The sequence below is a fragment of the Podarcis liolepis genome (assembly GCF_965112155.1).
Source record: "Podarcis liolepis genome assembly, chromosome: Z".
NCBI lineage: Eukaryota > Metazoa > Chordata > Lepidosauria > Squamata > Lacertidae > Podarcis > Podarcis liolepis.
In genome coordinates, this window is record NC_139570.1 from 46,370,159 (window position 1) to 46,387,913 (window position 17,755).

Genomic DNA, 17,755 nt, shown 5'->3' on the forward strand with positions numbered 1-17,755 from the left:
GGTATAACAACGATTGCAATCTGTATATAATAATGTCATCCCAAATCCTCATATTCCCGCACGCTGCTACTGCACAAGAATCACAGGGCTGAGAAGCATAGATGTTTATAGAGAAAACCACGTCTTTGTTTGGATAGGTGCTTCCTGGTTCACACTGAGAAACTACACCCAGTATTTTCCCACCCTGCATCTGTTTAGGTATCCATTATTTCCCCCCAATTTCATTCCTCCATCAGTGACTGCAGCCAATTAGTGTATAAATTGCTTTTTCTTTTCTTCTTTGTAAACCAAGTTTGAGATATTTTTTTCTACGATCAAGTGGTGTATAAATTTTATGAAATAAATAAGTAATAAGACATGATGATGCTGTGACCCCAATCAGTAACTAATCTGTAGCCGATCAGATTTGGTTGTTTGCTGGTGCCAGTAAGGATAAGTAGTTCCCCTTTTAAATTGAATGGTATGTTTTCTTAGATATAGTACATGAACAAACCATTGAAAGAAGGGGCCACAAGCAATCATTTGGAAATGGAAAATCATTGAAAAGAGGAGTCTTTTGCTGCCACTGCCACCCAATTAAATACATAGACTGAGCCCTAAGTATGCTAATTTCAGCATATCTTCTTTCTTGTTAGGTTTGACTGCATTGAAACACTTTCAATTCAACAACCTGTGTACTTTTTTGCAAGCTACTATATATGTAAATACACTTACTAGAGTCCATGACTGTGTATTTACAAATGCTCATTCACCTTTTCTTAATTACTTCATCACTTTGCCTTCTACATTTAACTTTGTTGGGCTATAATAATTGCCAAAACTCCAGCCCTTTTTGTCATCCTGAGCTTTGTTTTGCATGTGTGTCTCCTCTCATTTTCAGCTTCCTAATGATCTTTTAATGAGATGTCAATTAACGATGCAAACTTGGGAAAGCAGGCGTTGAGGGATTGTTGCTATTCAGTGCATTACAATTATTCTGGTTGTAATAATTCTTTTTATGACATGCCCTCCCTTCTCATATCAAATATACCTCCTTCTGCGACTAGTCAAGCAATCCAATGGAGGACATGGGAATAGAGGTGGGGCAGTCCATAGTGAAAGAAATTATTACCCACCACTTCCTAAAGACTTGCTGGGCTCTCAGAAGGCAAGGGGAAATAAATTTTATATTACTGTATTTGGGCTGCATTCAACATCATTTCTACTTTGAGCAAAGCCACTGCAATTAACGAACACGACAAATTTAGGTTGATTCTTTCCAGGGGTCTACTCTGAGTAGGGCTTAGTTGGATGCAACCTGTTTTCCTCCCATGGTTGCCCACCTCCCCACTCCCCGCCCACTTAATTTACTACACCAAGGTTGGCATTGCTTGGTGACTGGCATGGGAGTGGTCTGGGGAAACAGCTCCCTCTGAACTGACCCCGATATGCCCCTGTCTCAATGGGGCTTACTTATGAGTAGATATTAATACCATTGCACTGCTAGGTTCCAATCCCATATGCACTTAGGAAAATAGGTATATAAGAAGCTGCCTTATACCAAGTCATATCAAACATACATCTAGTTCAATATTGCCTAAACTGGTTGGCATTTGTTCTTTAAGGGTCAAGCGGAGGTCTTTCCTGGGAATGCCTGGGATTGAACCTGGGACCTTTCTGCATACAAATAACAATATTTATACTCTACCCATCTGGCTGGGTTGCCCCAGTTACTCTGGACAGCTTCCAACACATATAAAAACATAATAAAACATTGAACATTAAAAACTTCCTGATTCAGGGCTGCCTTCAGGTGTCTTCTAAAAGTTGTGTAGTTCTTTATCTCCTTGACATCTGATGGGAGGGCGTTCCATGGGGCAGGTGCCACTATCAAGAAGGCCCTCCACCTGGTTCCCTGTAACTTCACTTCTTGCAGTGAGGGAACCACCAGAAGACCCTCAGAGCTGGACCTCAGTGTGTGGGTTGAATGATGGGGATGAAGATGCTCCTTCAAGTATACTGGGTTTAGGGCTTTAAAGGTCAGCACCAACACTTTGAATTGTGTTCAGAAACATACTGGGAGCCAATGTAGGTCTTTCAGGACCAGTATTATATGGTCCTGACGGCTGCTCCCATTCACCAGTCTAGTTGCCGCATTCTTGATTGGTTGTAGTTTCTGAGTCACCTTCAAATGTAGCCCACATAGAGTGCTTTGCAGGAGATAACCAGAGCATGTACCATTCTGGCAAGACAAATGTGTGGGCAGGTAGGGTCTCAGCTGGCATACCAGATAGAAAACTCTTGAAGGATTGCTGCGTTTTGGCCGGCCTGTTATTTCAGGAAGTGAGAATTAGGTAGTTTGACCTTTAAATGCAAACTGCATTCCTACCCCACACTTCCCCATACATTTCCCCATGATTTGTCTTATCACAAAAGTATGAGCATTTGTAGAAGCAGGTTTGTTGCACAATAGCTCCCAAACAGTTATAATTGTACAAGCTAAATATTCCCATATGTAGTCAGGTAGAGACAGTCTGAAAACACCCTCCTTTTTTTTTTTTTTATTACATTTATATCACACCTTTCCCACCAAGGAGCTCAAGGTAGCGCAAGATTGTTCTCCTGACCAGCCTCATTTAATCCCCACAACAACTCTGTGAGGTTGGTTAGGCTGAGAGGCAGTGCCTAGAGACCAAGGTTACCCGGGCAATGTCATGGGTGAGTATTTGAACCCACATCCTAGTACTTGAACCCACATCCTACTACACCATACTGACTCTTACCTGAAAGCAACTTCTCTCAATGTCTTTCAAAGAAACCAATAGAAGCACAGCACCATCATTCTTTAGATATTGTCTTCTCTCTCTGATTTCCTGAGGCCCATCAACACACCCTCCCCAAATTCAATCTTCCATATAACACCCAATGATGTCCCCATAAATCATACTGCAAAAAAAATAAATATGCAGATTTTAAAAGGTCATTTGTTTTTTTAAAAAATTGCGGAATAAACCTTGTGCGGAATAAACTTTTTGCAACTGTCAAGTAGTGTCATCAGAATCAATAACAGGCAGGAGAATCTGAAGAGGGTGTCTTGACTCCCATTTGAGAGTTTGCAAATGATCGATGACTTGTATGCAAGCCACACATATCAGTGAAGTGTCTCATAAACAGCCACTTAAATTGCAGCCTTAATGTTTACAGGGGCATCAAATGGACCGGAATGACATTTGATGGAAGCAGACAAGGGGCACGTTGAATTCCATTGTGAAAGGAAGACAGTGGCGCCTGTGGTCCATTGGGATTTGCAGTGGCGGACCTACATTTGGGGGGCCCTGAAGCTTGAACTATCATAGAGGACCCTTCGCAACCAGCAATGAGGTCTGTATAACCATTGTTATCTTCAGTGCTATTTTTCCAGAAAAAGGGGTGCTGGAATACACCATGAATGGCATCTCTTAGAATGGTAATGGTGCCCACCTGAGAGGTGCCAGAACTGAGTTATCTTCTTCCATGGGGTTGTTGAAATATAGACAAAAACTGTAAGCAATGTAGACTAAAGTTGCTTCTGGGGCCCTCCAGGATTAGGGGCCCTAAAGCTTAAGCTTCATTAGTTTCATAGTAGATCTGCCCTGGGGATCTGGTAGGGCAGGAGATGTGGAACCCAACAGTAGGTGGAGCCAGAGCCAACTAATTCTAGTTTTCTCTCCATCCAGAGTGGTTTAAAAGTTGATCCCTCCTCCCAGGGAACTCTGGGAATTGTAGCTCTGCAAGGGGAAAGGGGGCCCTTAACAAACAACAATTCCCATGGTTTTGGGGGGAAGCCATGACTGCCAGTGCTTTAAATGCATGCTGCAGTGTGGTCTGCAAGAGAAGTTGACAGTGAGTGCTACCGCCTGGACTGGTGGCACGGAAGAAGTCAGGGCAGGTGGGGACTAGCTTAGGCACACTAAGGCACACTTAGGTCAGTGGAGCAGTTCCCCACTTGCCCCAATGGACCAGCCTACACTGGTGGAGAATCTGATGTAGCATAGTGGCTAAGAGAGTGACCCACAGAGTGGTACTTGTTGTTGTTTAGTCATGTCCGACTCTTCATGACCCCATGGACCAGAGCATGCCAGGCACTTCTGTCTTCCACTACCTCCTGCAGTTTGGTCAAACTCATGCTGGTAGCTTCAAGAACACTGTCCAACCATCTCGTCCTCTGCCGTCCCCTTCTCCTTGTGCCCTCCATCTTTCCCAACATCAGGGTCTTTTCCAGGGAGTCTTCTCTTCTCATGAGGTGGCCAAAGTATTGGAGCCTCAGCTTCAGGATCTGTCCTTCCAGTGAGCACTCAGGGCTAATTTCCTGAAGAATGGATACGTTTGATCTTCTTGCAGTCCATGGGACTCTCAAGAGTCTCCTCCAGCACCATTATTCAAAAGCATCAATTCTTCAGCGACCAGCCTTCTTTATGGTCCAGCTCTCACTTCCATACATCACTACCGGGAAAACCATGGCTTTAACTATACGGACCTTTGTTGGTAAGGTGATGTACCACAGAGTGGTACAGGGAGCACCAAAACCCAAAGAAACCCACTTCCAAATCAACCTTAATTGTGCAAACCTGAATTTGGCAATATGGGATTAAATCCCACACATAAAATAGTGACAGCCTGGAAGGGCTCAGAGAAAGAGAGGAGGCCTCAAAATGATGCTAAAGAATACCCTCATTTTATCAAATTATATGGTCACCTTAAATCACTGAGGAGCCCAATGCATTTTGATTGAAGTCAATCTTTTTCTATCTTGTAATTGCTGGGAAGAGTTATATGCATGTACAAAGCTGGTTGTTATCACAATCACATACCCTTCAACTGTCCTGATTTGAGCGGGCATCTTGGATTTAGAGAAGCCATCTTGTCTTTAGATTTAATATCAAAAATGACCCGTTGCCTTGCTCCAACACTGCTGCTGCAGCACACAAAAAGGGGAATGAGTTGGTGTTTGCAGTCGGAGCTTCAGCATGCAGTGCTGATGTGTGAATCAACTGGCTAGCACAGCAGGAAGAGACAAGTTTCTCTGTTTTCCAACCAGAGAGTGGATGCTGACTGAGGAGGCAGGGTGCCTCTAAGGCTTCTGTCTCATGGCTGTGGAGAAGTGCCATTTTCGTTCTTGCTGCCACTGTGAATAGCCGGCCCCTTCCTCTACCCACTTCCCTGTGTAGTCTGGGACATTATAAGACCATCTTGGCCTTTTTCCACCTGGCAGAGACTGACTGAATAGTAACTACAAAAGCTGAGGCACATTAACAGAATTAAAACTATAGACCTATATAAAATCTGTATAAAACATACAAATAATTACAATAAAAACAGCACGGTACCAACCTTTTAATTAAAAGCAGTTAGTTCCCAAAAGCCTTTTGAGTAAGGTGGCCTTCATTCTAGCTTCTCCAAAGAGGGAGATCCAGAGTCTAGGATCATTCACTAAGAAGGCCCTTTACAGTGTCACCACCACATCCCCAATGAAACCAATAAACTTATATTAGTCATGTCCATTAATTTAAGAAGGTCTACTCTTGAATCTGAATAATGTTGGATGCAACCACTGAAATTAATGTGCCTAAATTAGCCATCAATTTCAATGAGCCTGCTCTGAGTCGGACTAATGTTGGATACAACCTTTAAATATTTTAACTGCATTTTAGATTCCACTTTTTCTCCAAGGAGTTCAAGGTAGCATACATTATTCTTCCCTCTTCCATTTATCAGATCCATGCTACATTTCTTCCAGGTTGGGATGCACTCTCTGATTTATACAAGTTCCAGACCCAACACATTTTGGAACAAATCCTTTCTTAGGACATGTTTTAGCAGCAGCTCTCACAAAATGCTTGGAGCTATTGGCATTTGGAATTGCTACTAAAACGTGCAGTTTTTTGTTTCCTTCGTGCAACTTCAAGACTATAAAACCCATGATGCAGTGTGACCAATAGAAATCCATGCATATACTATAACTACTGTTTCTTCAGTTCTAGATACTAAACAAACCATATCCAGGGCCTCGAGGTTAGGCATCTTGTAATTAATTAACAATGCTGCTAAAACCAGCAGAATCCAAAGGTTGTGGAGAGATTTTCTGCAGAAACTGAAGGCTTTAGCCTAGAATGATTAAATTCACAAAGGATTCCTCCAGGGGATTTCACACATATTGAATAAATTGAAGTCTTAATATAAGAGAGGCACCCAGTGGATAAAAAGAGCATGATCATTCACCATTTTGAAGAAAGAAGGAAGGCATTGTGTGGTGGAGAAGGGAAATAAATAAAACCTTGATGGAATTTCAGTTATGGAAAGCGATCAAAAGGATTGTCAAGTCCAGAGGTGGGTAACCTCAGGCTTGTGGTTGAATGTGGCTCCCCAAGCCTCACTCTCTCACTCTTTTGGAAGTCCCTCAAGCCATGTTGCTGCTCTGCAGGCTACACCACTCACCAGCCTCTAATATGCACCCCTTACACACACGCATGCACTTGGGCTCTCAGGGTCCAAAATGTTGCCCACCCTGTTTTAAAGCATCCTTTATCCATTAGCTTTTATTCATAAGAGTATTTCTAAACTTCCAACTCACACAAAAAATCCATGGTGGTGTACATTTGTAGATGTTAAGTATAATTGGTTTAATTGACACTGAAATGGGAATGCCTGTGTATCGGTGAAAAGGGTTTAACTGAAAGATTCCATTAAAGCTGTAGAAACGCAGGAAGAGCTCTCTCTGAGCTTTTTGCAGGTTGATAATTACCTGTTGGTTGTTCTCCAAACTGAATGTAACCTTTGATCATGTGATGAAGGTATTGAATTGCAAATTCACCATCTTGGAAGGGTGGTGACTGGTTCTTTGTTCCCAGGGCTTAGTGGAGTAAGGATGTAAAAGAAGTTCCCCAAGTAAACAGCTCCAGTTTATTTTATTTCTAAGATCCTGAGCCTGTGCTGGACAGCACAAGACATTGTATGGGTATTTTTGTTGTATCTTTGATGCCTTTGTTTTGGTTTTGAAGAAAATTCTGCAACATTCCTTGCCTGCCCACTTGCCACCTGGCCCGGCCTTCACAGCTGCAGCGGTGGCCCCAGTGCTGGGTCCCTCCACCGGGAGAGAACTTTTGCCTCCCTTTCCTCCCCCCCCCCCCACTTAAACTCCCTCCTCCCGCGAGCAGTTAGCCACCTCCTTCCAGATGCACACTCCTCCTCCCTCCAATGACAATGGGTAGATCATTGCCATTTTTTTATACTGGGAGTAGATCGCAACCTTTTGGAAGTTGGACGTGTCTGCCCTATAGTATTTCTTTCTTTGAAGGCACCTTTACAATACATGCAAATAATCGCCCTTTTCCAACTGTTTTAGGCCTATTATTTGCTGATGTTTAATTTTACTATTTACTATTGGATTCTAATGGATTATTGAATATCACTTTATTTGATATAAGTTGTCTATTTTCAGGTTATTTTGACTTTTTATATAGGATCTGATTGTTACGATTAATATTTAATGTTTTATTTAATGTTTTATTTACTCTCATTTTGACTCAAGAAAATCACCATTTTATAGGCCGTCATCAGGGACAGCAATGGAACTGACGATTCACCGTGGGGAAAAAGATTAAATTGTAAGAAATCTTTATTCCCCAGTTACTTAGGTAGACACCTGAATTTAACACCCACCATTGTCTACAAGCTGTTTCTTCCTGGAATGTGGTAGCAAGCTTTTTAGGGTTGCCATGTGTCCTCTTTTTCAGAGGTTAAATTTGAGAAAAATTGCATTTATTCACTTTGAATGGCCATCATAGCGTCTTCTTTTTTGCTCTTAAAATATGGCAACCCTATTTTAGGTCAAACAATATAAATGGTTCAAGGAAGAAGATACCCAGGGTTGGTACTCCAGCTCCTCTTTTTATATATAAATTAGGAACCCCTTGTCTCAAAGTTTTGGGGTCTGTTGCAAAGCACAATAACTTTATTCCATTACAGGAAGGATTTGTCTGTTTTCCCTTTTCATGCTGTTCTGCTGATGAGTTTATGATGTTGTATCTGTAGGCATGGACGCTGACTGAATAATCAGTTAGGGGCAAAAAAGAAAAAGGAAAAAACACAGTTGACACAACCTTATCTCTGTCTGTGGCATTGCTGTAATCAACTGGGAAACCCGCTGTGTTTAAAAAAGAAAAGAAAGGGGGAACTATGACAAGGGAGGTGTCAATCTGCAAAATGTGCTGGGAAGACTGGACATTTTCTGGCTATGCAGGCTCATTTTGCATCTAGCTAAACTTTGCATCTAGCTAGGCATAAAGCTGTACAACGAAGATTATGTAATGATGTTCTTTCTCTCTCTCTCTCACTCAGCACTTCCTTGCTTTATATCTATCTATCATCTATCATCTATCTATATCTATCTATCTATCATCTATCTATATCTATCTATCTATCTATCTATCTATCATCTATCTATCTATCTATCTATCATCATCTATCATCTATCATCTATCATCTCTTCCTGCCCTCTTGCCTTGTTCGTCAACAGAAATTCAAACCGTAGGCTCCTCTCTGAAAGGACGCAAAGCTTTATTTGCCAGTTATCGTTCCAACATCATATTGTAACACCTGTAAAACAACTCCAACAAAACCTGGGGAGAAGAAGAAAAATAGGCTCCAGTAATTAGGGGGGAATGAAGGGGGGGGGAGAGAGAAAAAACCTGCGACAGTCAAAAACATCCAGAACTTTTATTTCTTCATGAGTAGTTGTGGCCTGTGATGCATGGCGAGCAGGCATTAAATTCTCACTCAACTCAAAGGCAAACCATTATTCTGTAATTTTGTATGTAAATAAGATGTATTAGGAAGCCGCTCAAGCAATTAATTAAACAGCTGTTACAGAATAAGTGATAAAGGAAACAGGGGGATGAATATGCAGAATTTCATTTGCCCTGCCATCAATATTCATTTTTTTCATTTTTTTTATTTTAGTTCTGGTTGTGTTGGATGCTGTTGAACATCAAGAAATGCCAAACAGGATTGTCATCGCATTGAGCGGCTTTATTTCTCCGGGTTGTCAGAGGACGTGTCTGCCATTCTGCGATGGCAGCAAGACTGAATGGCATTGTGCAACACGGCATGGCTGCCCAAGTGGTCTAGTTGAACAGGTCTGAACATTCCTGCTAGGCATTCCCTTTAAATTCTGTGAGGGTTCAGCATTCCAGATTTGAGCACAAGTTTTAGAATGCCATGTACAAATTTGTGAACTGTTTGGTATCAGATTTGCTTTTGACTCCAGCTTGCATCATGGAAGACCATTCATGCTCAGTTTCAGTTCAGCCAGTCCAATTTTTATACGCCAAAGTAAGGTGCTGTTCTAAGAATGCTAGAAGCTGCCCTACACCAGGTCAGACTGCTTCTCCATCAAGTCAAGAGAGGAGGAGTAGGATGTGGATAGCGGGCAGGATCATTATCCCCCACCATACACACACAGGACACATTTGACAGGAGGGTGGGGCCAGGTATCTGTCAATCACCTGGCATCATAGTGACATCAGGTGACACATTTCCCCCCATACAGGAACTTTTCAGGGCTTGCATGAAAAGCCTAATGATAAGCCAACTGTCAGGACTTGAATAGCCCCTTGTGCTGTGCTTTGCAAGCCCCAACCAACAGCCCTATGCAGGATATTTTGCAAGCCCTGGCAATCAGCTGTTTGTTGGGGCTTGCAAAACTCTGCACATGGGGCTTTGAAGGTGCTGCTGATCAGCTGCAAACTGACTTTGTCCCAGCAACATATTTACCTGCCCTACACCTGATATCATATCTTACCAGGCCATGTCCCTCCACAGCACACATGATGCCAGGTGTAGGATAGGTGGGCATGGCTGAAATGGATTTCTGGGTCAAGTGGAGGTAGGGAGCTGGTAGACCTAATTGGGCCTGGGAACTAGAGGATTCCCATCCCTGACATTGCCAGCGCTGGCAACTCTGGCAGCAGTTCTCCAGGGTCTTTGGCAGGGAAGGCTCTTCCCATCACCTGCTGTGTGATCCTTTCAGTTGGAGATTCCAGGGATTTAACCTAGGTACTTCTGCATGCAAAGCATAAGCTCTACCACTGAGCTGTGTTCCATATGTGGGTGGATGGAAGAGGCAGAACAAACCTTGGAACTCCCATTGGCTTCAGCCAGGGGGTGCACTCCTCCTGGTCTTTTCCCTGAATAAAGAAAGACGCAGAGCTTCTTCCTTCTCCCCTCCCCCCACTTTGATGTGCTCCTTTCCAGGCACACCCACTTAGTCTGCCTCACAAAATGCTTGCCTGCAAAAGGCTCTTACTCTATGTAGACCAGGTGTGGGAAATTGCAATCAAATATAACTATGCATGAGTGTTAGTGCATGAAGGAGTTAAGAACATAGAGCTGCGTTCCTAGACTAAGGTCATGCACCCTCTTCTCTGAGAGGGAGGGAGTAAAGTTGTAACTAACCAAGGAAGATGTACCAAACAAGCGCCAAGCTCAGAGCATGTGCTTGAAGCTATTGTTCTGTATTCCACCTGTGTTTTCCTTACTGCTGCTTGGATAAATGCATGAATCTGACCTTTGGAACATATTGTAAGTAAAGCTTTTTAAACTTACTTAATAGTGTGTGGTCTATTCATTGCAACAGAGGTAGGAAGAGGGGAACTAAATGTGATAAGAAAATGGTTTAATAGCCTAAATTCCCACATATACTGCTGCTTGACTTTTGTGAGTTTAAACTCTGCTACTGGGGGCTCTCTCTTGTTGGAGTGAGTTTTGCTCTGTGTTTTGAAGCCTAGCCCCCAACCAATTCTCTTGTTACTTATCCCACATATGTGGGTCACAGGGATTCATATTTTCTTTCCACACTAGGGGTGTAGAACAGGTCCAGGAGTTGCAAAACCACCACCCCACTCCAGCCTGCCTGCTGCTGTCCTGTCCTGTATTTTCCAAACCTACTGCCTGGAATGTGTCCTTGAACTGGCATGGTGCCTCTTTCTTGCCTGTATGAAGAGAAGTGTTCATGTAAAGAACCTCCCTCTGACTTCTGGGTGGTTGAAACATACCCTATTGTAGGAACCCTTGCAACCCCACTCATCACTGGAATATGGCCCCTGAAAGAGGGAATTAGGCCCTTGGGATAAAAAGGTACCCCTCTCCTGATATAAGCTACTGTCCATGTTGAGGAGGCCTTGCTGTAGCTCAAAGGCCTGGCATCTCCTCATCTGCTGAGCCTTCCATTTTCTTCTGTCCCCCTACTTGGAACCCAAATGTGGAAGGGGACTTTTGTCTGATACCTTTGGAGTCATGTGTTCTATATATTTTATTTGCTTGTTCTATATATTTTATTTGCTTGTTCTATATATTTTATTTGCTTAGCCATATTGAGTTGCATCCAGCACTATCACCCCCAGCCATTTTGTACTTGCAACACTTTCATCAAGATAGGAGTACGAGCACCTTATTTTTTTTAACGACCCCTACCCCCAAAAAAAATAGTTCACTGGTTTTATCCACAAAAGGGCCATATTTCCCAACATGCCCTGTTGCATCTGAGCTTTCATGTGAAATCACTTACAGAAATATAGTGGAATATGGCAGAAGTTTAGCATTCATTTCTGTGTTATTTGCTGCCAAACAACATAAATTTATGAAGGTGCCATAAGACCCTTTGGAAGTGTTTATTTTTTCCCTTTTTCGGTGTGGGGAGGTTTGTCTGCAAAAGAATAATGGCTGCCATTTAAAAAAAAATTCCAGCTTCACCTTTTCCCATCGTTTTACTATCTCCTTTTCTTGTTTCCCCCCCTCCTCCTCCTTTTGCCACTAAGGGAGAAAGAAATGCCATTGTGGGGAGACAATCAGAAAGGAAAGGAACAGTACATAGGAATTGCTTTGCAAAAGGCATCCCCACACCTTTGAAAAAACCCAAGAACCCTGTTTGTACAGAACTGATGTACTTGCTAGTAGGACAAAAGAAAACAAAGCATGCATTCCACACACAAAGAAGCACAGGAAGGGAATATTTTTTTCTGCCTTGCCCCCCAGGGTGATCTTTCAGGCTTTAGCACTACATTGTACTGAGCCCCCAACCTATTGAAAATAACAAGAATCCTGCCTATCCTATGAAAGAGATCAGAACCATGAAGAGATAAAGGATTGTTCTGGCTATTTGCATCATTCCTCTTTCCAAGGGCTTAACAATAGCGAGAGGTTAACTATCTCGAACTGTGGCTCATTCAGAAACAACAGCTGCTTCTCAAAGGCGTTCTGCATGTGTCACAGTTGTTTGGCAAACAAACAGCTTTTATTTCCCCTTCCCTAAGTGAATTTGCTTAGGGAAGTGCATCTTGGATGGTGGTTTTTTTAATTCTTCTTTTCAGCCACCCAGCTATCTCTGCCTTACAGTAAAATGCTGGTCAGACTCCACTGGGTGGCCCAATGGTGGATGAGATCATCATTGGGGTGGGGGGCATGATGGCTTTCTGAAGGGTAAGGAGAGGGAGAGATTGGGAAGGAAGGAAAATAATAGAAAGCAAAGAAAATGGGGAAAGAAAGGGAAGAGAAAGAATGAGAAAAGGAGAGGAAGAGAATGAAGAGAAAGGAAGGAAGGAATATGGAAACAGAAGAAAAGTAGGAGTTGGGTGGGAGAGGATAAAGATAAAATAACATGAAGAGAAGAGGGGAGGGAGAGAGGGAAGATGGACCAGGGACATATTTTTAGGCTCTTGTGTTGTTGTTTTCCTTTTCAAGAGATGTAAAAAACAGCCCAGTGGACCAGATTAGTGCCCCACATCTGCCTGAGCTTGAGGCCCTCAAGTAGAGGCTGCATGCTCCAGCTGTGGATTTCCCACACCAAGGAAGAGGCAGGTGGATTACGCACCCTTTTTGAATGTGCACAAAGACCAACAGGGACATGGCTGCAGCCTCCTACATGCCACACATTTAAAGCCCACTTAAAGCGCATGATTTCTCTCAAAGAATCCTCAGAACGGTAGCTCGGTGAGGGGTAAGCAGCGTTTCCTAATATACTTTGGAGGAAGCCATGTGATTTGAATGTATAGTGTGTACACGGCATAACTTCTTGACTTTTCTGTTCCCACAAAACATCTGACAGTTGATTAAGCCTGTCTTTAAAAAAAATGAAAAGGGGGTGGTGACGAGATTTGGTGTTTTTATTCTTCACCTTGTTTCCAACTCTGGACTATTACTCCCCCAGCTGTCCTCGATATGGCAGATTTAATGACTGCAAATGAGAGGCATTTATCTCTGAAATAACTGTTGTGCTTTAAAAAAAATAAAAAAAGGCAAAATCAATAAATTCATTACCCACACACCGACAGTATTACTTGGGAGGAAAAAAGGCTCGTGCTGTTCTCCAATGATTGCCAGACAGCGAAATTTTAGCATCTGAGGGGCTCTCTGAGTGCAACGTTTTCCAGCATTTATCTGTAATTACCTTGGCCTAGAATGGGTAGGCTGCTTTTTGCAAATGCCAAAGCAAAATGCATCCAAGCAGCCTTGCGTTCCCACCCCCCACCCCCCTACCTACACATCCCGCTTCCCCTGCTCAAAACTCAGTGATAGAGCTTTTCTTGGGGAAATGAAGGCAGGGGAAAGTGTTGCATCCATTCATAAGTAATGGGATAATGCCTATATTAGGACTGACAGGGCAGTCAGAAAAATGTGCACCAGCTTTCAAGCGCATCAAAAAAACCCCATCACAATATCAGAAGAGCCTCCTGGATCTGACCATCTAGTCAACAGCTAGGCGTAGCCCTTCCAAGCCTCTTTTGTCTGGCCCTGACGACTCTCCCCAGGTCGCGCCACTGCCAATGCCATACAACAATGTAGGTTTTTGTAAGCCCACCTGCAAACAGGAAAACTTATCAGCTTCAGGGAAAAGCTAAACAATTGGCCCAAGTTCCATAGTCAAAATGGGGTGAATGAACTCAAGCACAGGTGCAAAATGGAGCCCCCAGGACTCTCTATTAGGTCGTTGGGACTTAGCCCAGGCCACACTTCACTGGCCTTGCTGCAGCCCATCCTTGAATTATTTTACCTGTGATAGTTCCTCTTTTTCCTGATTGGAGAGAGGTGTGTGTAGAAACCTCTGGATTTTGTAGTCAACTCTACAAAGGCAAGTTTCATGTCTGTTGCTCCATCCATTTGTGCCTCTGGCCAGGTCCACAACTAGAACATGGCCCCCAGAAGGTGGTCTATGGGTAAATGTGGCCTTCTGACTGAAAAAGGTTCCCCACTCTGATCTAGTTTACCATCCAGGCTGCCAGGTGATCGGTTTTTCTGAGTTTTGCAGTCCATGCATTGACAACCTCAAGCCTGGATTTCTGAAATTTGTTCTATGTAGGGCTGTCTTTGGCCCAGTTTGGAAGCTGCAGCCAGTGCAGAATGCAGCTGCCAGGTTGTTGTAGGGGGCATCTGGCTAAGAATATGTGGCACCTTTTTTAAAACATCTGCACACTGACTGCCAATCAACTACCAAGCCAGCTTCAATGTCCTGGTATTAATTTCCAAATCCCTTAACAACTTAGGTCCAGGGTACCCTCAAGGATCACCTGAACCCTTATATCCCATCTTGATCATTGACTCCCTGGAAAAGACCCTGGTGTTGGGAAAGATGGAGGGCACAAGGAGAAGGGGACGACAGAGGACGAGATGGTTGGATAGTGTTCTCGAGGCTACCAGCATGAGTTTGACCAGACTGCGGGAGGCAGTGGAAGACAGAAGTGCCTGGCGTGCTCTGGTCCATGGGGTCACGAAGAGTTGGACACGACTAAACGACTAAACAACAACAACACTAGGTCCTATGAATTTATGTACACTGCCTTTCTTTTCTTTATTTCTTCTTTGCTGCATTTACCCACGAGAAATTGCCTGTGCAGCCTGGTTTTATCCATGTTAGGGGAAGAGGGGTGAGGGGCCCTGCCCCATTCTTGCTCATCATTGTAGAACTTTACTGCTGCTGCTAACCATCTCCAACATACACACATAGGCTTCTAAAGTTTCAACTTCCTGCTGTGACAGCTCTGCAGCTCATGTTTAAAGAGATGAGTAGCTTATCTCACACTAATGGAAAAATAGCAGCCTTCTCTGACACTTTTGCCAGAGTGCAGCCTTTTTGCCTAAGGTAAACTTCCCATTACTGTATTTTAAAAGCAATGCGTTCAAAAACAGCATTTTATGTACATTAAACATATACAGTACCTTTGAGAGGAGAGACTCCTGTCTGAAATCCTGGAGAACCGCTGCCAGCCAGTGCTGACAATGGCAAGCTAGGTGGGCTAGTGGTCTGGCTATGTGTAAGGCAGCTTCTGGATGCCTGTCTGGAGAGAAAAAAGATGCAAGCCAGCCGATCTGAGCAGTGCTGAAGCTTTCTTTTCTGCATCTTCTCCGCCACTTGCCTATGCTGGCTGCACCTCTGAGCAAAGGCTGAATAAAAAGCCCAAGACTTGGGGAGATGTGTAGCCGTTGGCACAAACAGAGGAGCCAAGAAGGCGGAAAACATTACACATAAATGCATACATCTCCCTCCATTTTTATTTGCCCTGGAAATGGAGTTGAGTCAGTCTCTCTGTCGGGAAGCCCAATGCAAGAGACGTGATGAATAAGGCTTACATCCAAAATGCTGCTGTCATTTTCTATCCCTGTAGCTTGAAGAATAATGGCTTGTTATTTCTTATTAAGTCAATGGTAATTCATTCCCCTGCAGGGCCAGACAGAGCTGTATGTGCTGCTCTCCTCACTCGGAGGTGGGGGTGGGGAAGCAGGGCACCAAGTCTCTCCTGTTGGGACAAAGTCTGTTCTGCAAAAAGTCAAGAAGTTATGCTGTGCACACACACTATACAGTGGTACCTCTGGATGCGAACGGGATCCGTTCCGGAGCCCAGTTCACATCCTGAAGCGAAAGCAACCCGCGTCTGCACGTCCGTGGGTCGCGATTTGCCGCTTCCGTGCATGCGCATGACGTCATTTTGAGTGTCTGCACATGTGTGAGCGGCGAACCCCAGAAATAACGCACTCCAAAAATGCTCAACCCAAAGCTACTTCAACCCAAGGTATGACTATACATTCAAAGCTTGTGGCTCTCCCCCAAAGGAGTCTACTGTCAAACAGCTCTTACCCTCAGAAAGTTCTTCCTACTGTTCAGTCGGAATCTTCTTCCTTGTGATTTTAGTCCATTGGTTTGGGTCCTACCAGCCTGACCTGGCTGCTCACAATGGTGAGTCAATGGTGGATGGTCAATGAATTGACCCACAGCTTTTGATCCTGGGGGAGGAGGTGGCAGCAAATATTGTTACTCATGCTGTAAATTCTTTTTGTTGCTGTTATTCGGGTCACTTTGTGGATTCTTTTTTTCTAAATATGGTTTTTTTGTAAACATATTTCTATATAATGTATTTTTACTTACTCTTATGCTCTTGAAATTAAAAGATGCCTGCTTCTTGGGAGAAAAGCAATGACAAAGCTAGACAGCATCTTAAAAAGTAGAGACATCACCTTGCCAACAAAGGTCCGTATAGTAAAAGCTATGGTTTTCCCAGTAGTGATGTATGGAAGTGAGAGCTGGACCAAAAAGAAGGCTGATCGCCAAAGAATGGATGCTTTTGAATTGTGGTGCTGGAGAAGACTCTTGAGAGTCCCATGGACTGCAAGAAGATCAAACCTATCCATTCTGAAGGAAATCAGCCCTGAGTGCTCACTGGAAGGACAGATTGTGAAGCTGAGGCTCCAATACTTTGGCAACCTCATGAGAAGAGAAGACTCCCTGGAAAAGACCCTGATGTTGGGAAAGATGGAGAGCACAGGGAGAAGGGGACGACAGAGGATGAGATGGTTGGACAGTGTTCTTGAAGCTACCAGCATGAGTTTGACCAAACTGCGGGAGGCAGTGGAAGACAGGGGTGCCTGGCGTGCTCTGGTCCATGGAGTCACAAAGAGATGGACACAACCAAACGACTAAACAACAACAACAATGGTCTTGAACATGCTATGAGTCACTTGGAAGCATTTTTGTGCAAGAAGCAACTAGCAAATCATTTTTATAAAAATATAAAAATATTTCTATATCAAAAAGGGAATTGGGGAATTCAGGTCAGTGAATTGATTACATCAGTTTACGAGGACATTAAAAGGAGCGCCAACTATGGGGTGGGAGGAGCTTCAGCCCTCTCAATATTGGGGGGCAGAGGCTGAGTCCACCCAATATGAAGGGGCTGCATCTCCCGCCACTGCTGGTTGCCCTCCACACACCTCTGCCTGGGTGCTGGGCTGGGGCGAGGGGGCATTACGTGGCTGAGCCCCTCAATGTGGAGGCACTTCAGCACCCCTACATTAAATTATTGCATTTAAGGAAAAGTCAAAAGCTTTTATACAAAATGAACAAGTCACACCAAAGTATCTGCTCCCTTTATTAAAAAACTTGTTACATTATATTGATTTATAATATTTATTCTACCTCTGTAAAAGTACAGTGGTTTGATTTTTATCAGAATTAAAAATTAATTCTTTGAATATTAATGTTCTTAATACTTTGGACATGTAGAGTGTGTATCAGCTATATAAAAGAACAAGGTGTACTTTTTAAAAAATAACATTTTCTACGCTGCTGCTCTGGGAGTAGCCCACACAGAAATGCTCATACTTTATAATAATGCAGATATAAAACATAACATGCTAACACTTTTTTGAAAAGCTAAGCCTGTTACAAACATCCATATAGGATCACTAGGACTGT